The sequence below is a fragment of the Mesoplodon bidens genome (assembly GCF_964165515.1).
Source record: "Mesoplodon bidens genome assembly, chromosome: 16".
Taxonomy (NCBI): Eukaryota; Metazoa; Chordata; class Mammalia; order Artiodactyla; family Ziphiidae; genus Mesoplodon; species Mesoplodon bidens.
The window spans coordinates 24,732,699-24,738,835 of record NC_138173.1 but is presented as its reverse complement, the minus strand read 5'-3'; the positions used below and the strand labels follow the sequence as shown (position 1 = coordinate 24,738,835).

At 46.7% G+C, this 6,137-nt stretch overlaps 1 protein-coding gene across 1 annotated transcript in view; it reads left to right on the top strand.

Annotated features, from left to right (window-relative positions):
• Positions 1–1,558: 1,558 nt before the first annotated feature.
• The window catches only part of PAG1 (phosphoprotein membrane anchor with glycosphingolipid microdomains 1), a 142,462-nt gene continuing 137,883 nt past the window's right edge, over positions 1,559–6,137 (top strand). Inside the window, exon 1 of the mRNA XM_081258110.1 lies at positions 1,559–1,632. The gene's annotated coding sequence lies outside the window, so the exon portion shown is untranslated. The remainder of the gene's footprint in view (positions 1,633–6,137) is intronic.

The following is a 6,137-nucleotide window of genomic DNA, read 5'->3' as shown; positions in this document are numbered from 1 at the left end:
CTTTGCTCCCCACTCCCATACCTCCCCTCCTGATCAGCCTTCTTCCCAGGCCAGATTTAAGCCTCCTTGAATGATACGTGTAAGGAATACAGTGTGTGTGTTGTGTGTGTGTTTAACATGATTTATATATTTTTCCTACTAAGTAAAGTAATGCATAATAATTGTAGAAAATTTGGACTAGTGAGATAAAGCGCCAACTGGAGTTGGACTTGCAGTCAGATGTCTTGAGTTCAATACCCGGCTTGGTGCTTCTCACTGCAAAGGTCTATTCCCAGCTCCTAGTTGCTGGTCTAATATCCTGAAGGTTGGTTCAAACAACACCTATATCAGACTCATCGAGAGTGCTCCTTAGGAATGGAATTCCAGAGACCCACCTTCGCCCAGCGGCTGAACCATAACCACTGTAGATAGGGTCCGTGAATACGCTCTGCATTTTCAGAAAGCTACTCGGGTGATTCTCAACGCAGACCAGAAGCTCTACGCCGGATTCTAGACCACACTTCCAGTAGCCAAGATAGGGTGGTCTGGACCTGCAGCGCTGACATCGTCTGAGAGCTTGTTAGAAATGAACAATCTCCCGTAGTGCCCGAACCTACTGAATCAGAACCAGCATTTTGACAAAATCCCCAGAAGATTCTGTCACACCTTTGAGAAGCTCTACTGTGCCTTGGTGTCACGTGGGAAGCTTTACAGTCTAATGATACCTGGGCCCCATCTAGAGATTCTCATGTACTTACTATTCTGGATTCTGGGGTGCGGACGGGGCAAAAGGGCTCTTACTAGTTCCGTAAGTTACTTTAATGTACAGCCAAGGTACATTGTCCCCTAAATCCCAGCTTTTTAAGGTTAAACTATAACCTGAGTTAAATTGGCTTTTGTAGGCTTGCCAGGGGCCCTATGGATCGCTTAGATTAAACAGTGATTTTTCAGAGACAATGGACTCTGGAGACAAACAAGTTCAACCACACAGCTTAAGGTTCACCGAACCCCAGGCGGGAGACTTCCGGTACCTTCCCACGAAGGAGTGGGGCATCGCACCCGGGTCCGCCCCGCGCCCGACCCGGCCCCGCCCGCCTCGCCCCCTCCCCGCCCCGCCCCGCCCTCCCCCGTGACGTGCCGCAGAGGGCCGGGCTCATGCGCACTCGCGCCCCGCGCCCCGCGCCCCGCGCCCCGCACGGCTGCATCGCCTCGGCGGTTGTCATTCTCAGCGGCGCGGCGGCGGGTGCCGACTGTGGTTCGTGCCTGCCTTCCCGCTCGCTTGTCGGCGCGCCTGCGATGTGATCGACCGCCTGGAAGCGGGTTGGCAGCTCTCCCCGCTTCAGCGCCTCGGCTTTTCCCTGGCCGCCTTCCTTGTTGAGCCCCGATTCCCTCGGAGCCGGAGACACGCACCAGGGGCTCGAAGCGCCGCACTCCGTGGCGGACGGCAGCTGCAGCGCTCGGGACCGCGCGGCCGGGTGCAACCTCTGTCGTCGCCGCCGCCGTCGCGCTTGGCACCGCGGAGCCAAGGCGACTGGTGCAGAGCGGCAGCACCTCGCCCCGCACCCGCCGCCGCCCGGGCAGTGCGGGGCCGCGGCGCTCTGTGCGCAGCGGGAGCGCGGTCCCCCGCGAAGGCTCCCTGTCGCCTGCGTCCCAGTAAGTTGACTGTAGTTTTTGAAGTTGGAGGGCGCCACGGGAACGGGAGGTTCGTTTTTGTTATCTTCGTCGTGGGAAGCTGGGGGTGGCACCTCTTGTTAGCAGGGCTCCAGCCTTGGGAGTTGAGGGTGCGAAGCCGCGGACAGGGCACGCGGGGAAAGGAAGCAGTCCCGGGAGAACCGGCTCTAGCCTCTGCTGAACGTGCCAGTTGGAAATGTGCTGTGAGAGGACAGGTGCTCTGAGGGCATTTTGCCTGCTGCTGATTGCACATTCCAAGCCCTTTGACTATGTGTGCCTGTGTGTGTGTGTGTGTGTGTGTGCGCGCGCGGGGGGGGGCACTGGGGGGTCGTAGGGGGGTCCTGTCACCTCCATCCCAAGTCCTCAAGGGAATGACTCTAGTAATATTCCTGGATGCGATAGGTCTTTGGGGATGGGGGCTAAGTCATTCCCTCTCAGGCCTCCAGGCTTCCCGCGCATCCCACTTTTCTCTTCCCCTAGGCAGAAGTTGTAATTGGAGACCAGTCCTTTAGGGAAAGAGAACTTATATGTCAACCTAGAGTTCTGTGCTATAAGGCAAATAAAATGAGAAACCCGCTCAGCGTGTATGATTTCATACACTTTAAGAATGTGAGCAAGTCTCAAAGCAATAGTGTTCAGATGATGACACTTGGGTTTCACCCTCACTGTCCTGCACCTCTTATGTAAGCCTCCCGGCAGGATAACTGTCTCTCTGCAGTGGCTGCAGCTGTGGCTCTCCATTCCATTTGTTTAAGGTCTAGCTTGAACGTATTTAATGAAAATGTTGACATGATGTAGCGCCTTGCAGTCTGAAACAGAGTGCACTCTTCAAATTGGAGTGTCTTCTCCTAATAGGGAGTGTGCAAGGAAAACCCCAGTATATTTTTCAAGGCAGCGCCAGGAATTAGACACATAAATCATGTTTTAAAATAGCATGCATTGTACAGAGAGCTTGCAGAGGACCCCTTTGAACACATCCCCTTTGTTTTAGAAAAAGTGGAAATTGTTCATGCCAGACAATTGTTGAGTCTGAAAGTTAAGTGTACTGATAGGCTTAATTATCTTAATAAACAAAGAGCATGATTTATAGGTAGCTGCCCTGCCCTACTTTGAAGGATAGAATTCTAGAATTCTTTAACCTTTCTCTCATCTGTCCCCTAGAGATTCCTTTTAAGCAGAGCAATAGATGATCACCATTGATGTTTAATATTTGAGTTGATTAAATTTGGAAAAAGAGTACTTTGAAATACCATACAGTACTGCTATGACTCTTAAGACAGTGAATATTAGAAATAAGGAGAATATTCCAATTTTTTGGTATAGAAGTCATTAGTTTAACAAGACAGATAACATTGACTGCCCTAATATCTCTTTTTAAATTTGGACTTGTAATAAACGTTTAAACCAAAACTCAGGGTTGTGTTCTGATGTAGGATTTATTTAGGTCCTCTTTAGAAAGAGAAGCACATTTATTTATAGCATTCTAGCACATGGAACAAGATGAACTAGTTATAGGCATCTCATTTAAAAACATATCGTAGTTTTTTTTAAGGAATTCTAAGAAAATACACAAAATGTAATTTCAAAAGTTGAAAAGATAGTCAACACTTTGTACTTGGTGAGAGCAGCCATTGCTCATCTCTAGAAGAGATTACATCTGAGCATGGAAGCACAAACAGGTTGACCCCCCCCCAACATGACGCACTGTTACAGCATGGTTAGGAGGACAGACTAAGGAGCCATGCCGGCAGCTTGGGTACCATCTGTTTGAATCTGGGCAAGTTACCGAAACTCCGTGCCTCCGTGTCTTTGTCTGTAAAATGGGGATAACAGTACCTGTCTCTCTGGATTGTGGTGAGGATTAAGTGAGTTCCTAGATTTAAAGCTACTGAACCAGTGTCTGGCTTATTAAACTGAGTAAAATTATTGTTAGGAAAGGAAATGCATCTTTGGATTCTGTGGACATTGAATGGCTGCTGATGGAGGTTCACAGAAGCAGTTCACATGTATAATAGGAGAGAGGGTATGAGCATTTATTGAATACCTCCTGGTAATGCAGACACCAGCTGGTGTTTGACCTAATGTCTCTTTCAGTTCCTCTCCAAGGTGGGTAGCTTCATTTCCACTTTGGAGAAAAGGAAACTGGAACTCAACAAGATCAGATAGTAGAACTCGCAGTTAGGAGTTGAACCCATGTCTGTCTCTTTCAAACCCTGGCCTCAATTTGCAAATGGCTCTTTCCGTCTCTTCTCCTTGAATCCTCATTATAACATAATAAACTGGGTGCGTTATTATCTTTAACTGACAGATGAGGAAATTTACTTTAAGCACTAAAGTATGCAAAGTGCTTAACTCACAAGATAGTTCTCCATGACTGGGAGCTATTATTATTATCATAATTATTGTTTAAAAGCTTGCCTACATTAGCACGCGGTAGAGGTGCCAGCAGGTGAAATGAGTTTTCTCCTTCGGTTTGAAGTGGATTCCAATGCTTTTCACTTCCCTATTCACATATTCAGAGAATCAAGAAAAAGAAAATGGTGTGTTACCGTTCCCAGGGTTCCCGCTGGAGGACAGCACTCCCGGGTCTGTTTCCGCCTGCAGATGTAGCTGCAGGATCCACACAGCCTAGTGAACCACCGCAAGCAGGTCATCCATCGATCCACAATCAGCATCATCTGTGAGCATGAATTCAGTCCCAGCTGGAGAGCACCCCGGGGCAGAGAGGCCCTGCACTTTGCAGCATAGTGTACTGTATGTTCAGAAATGGAAATAATTTACATTTCATATTAAATAAGCATGCTTCCTCTGGGCCTTAGTACCAGTGTGGTGGGAAGCAGTTTTAGGGGTCCCGTGTGAGCAGTCCAGTTCGCCTTCCGTATCCTCGGGTTCCACATCTGTGGATTCAGCTAACCTCGGGTTGAAAATATATATATTTTTTAATTCCAGAAAGTTCCAAAAAGCAAAATTTGATTTCCTTTGCTCCAGAAGCTATTTACATATTGTAGCATTTACATATTTACTGTTTACGTGGCATTTACACTGTATTAGGCATTATAAGTAGTCTAGAGATGATTTAAAGTATGTGGGAGAACGTACTTTAAGGTTCTCTGTAAATATAATGCTATTTTATATGAGGACCTTGAGCATCCACTGATCCTGGTATCCCCATGGGTCCTGGAACCAATCCCCCATGGACTCTACTTTGTTAAAAGTCTGGTCCGCAGCCTGTCAAACTTTTCACTTGACTTCCGAAAGTTGGGAATGATTGAAAGGCTTTTTTTTCCTGTGGCTTTCTTAGATTATCATCCAGATCTACGTAGTATTGTGGCCCTTGGTAAATATTTACTCTGTTTTCTAGATATAAAAATCTAATTTCTGTAAAGGGCGCATAGGCCACAGACGGCTTACAGACTGATTTAATATTTAAAGAAACCTGGTATCCTACCACTGAAAGGTACTTCAATACAGATGTTCTAAGTGGGCTTTTTTTAAAGTCAGAACTCTCTGTACAACATGTGGATTATAGTTAATAATACTGGATTGCATATTTGAAAGTTGCTAAGAGAGTAGATCTTAAAAGTTCTCATCACTAGAAAGAAAACTGTAACTATGTGAGGTGACAGGTGTTAACTACTCATCCTGATGATCATTTTGCAATATATACACATGTTGATTCATTATGTTGTACACCTGAAATGAACGGTGTTATATGTCAATTACATCTCAACTGAAAACAAAATCAAATCAAAAGTCTCTGGGTGTGAGCTTCCAGGAGGGTGCCACGTAGAGTGCTTGCCGTCAACGGAGTCTTTCTGCAGTTTTAGCCCTCCTGGTCAGAGTACAGATATTCCTTTTTACTCTTTCAAGTGTTTTTACTTACATTTCAAATGCTTCTCTGCTCTGGGGCATTCTGTAGTATAAATCTTCCTCAGTTACTTTTGTCACTTGACCTGAGTCCATAATTTACTTTTTTTTTTTTTTTTTTTTTGGCAGTACGCGGGCCTCTCACCGTTGTGGCCTCTCCCGTTGCGGAGCACAGGCTCCGGACGTGCAGGCTCAGCGGCCATGGCTCACGGGCCCAGCCGCTCCGCGGCACGTGGGATCCTCCCGGACCGGGGGCATGAACCCGTGTCCCCTGCATCGGCAGGTGGACTCCCAACCACTGCGCCACCAGGGAAACCCCATAATTTACTTTTAACTCCTTCTTTAGAATTTACATAGTTCAGTTTTATTTTTTGTCTATGTTAACTATTTATTGGCTTACCTCTAAATCGCCAAATAACTTGCCTCTGACAGCTAGCTATCCTTGCTGTCAGAAGACATACGTACAAGAAATGCGAGCTAATTTTAATATGGATAAAGTGAATAAAGACCATTTACTCTCCCCAGTCATCTCTACTGTTCTGAATTATCTTCCCTTTGGGCTTGGGGAATCTGGGGCTGATTGTATTTCTAGAGCTCTTGCCTCATACATCCGGGAGAAA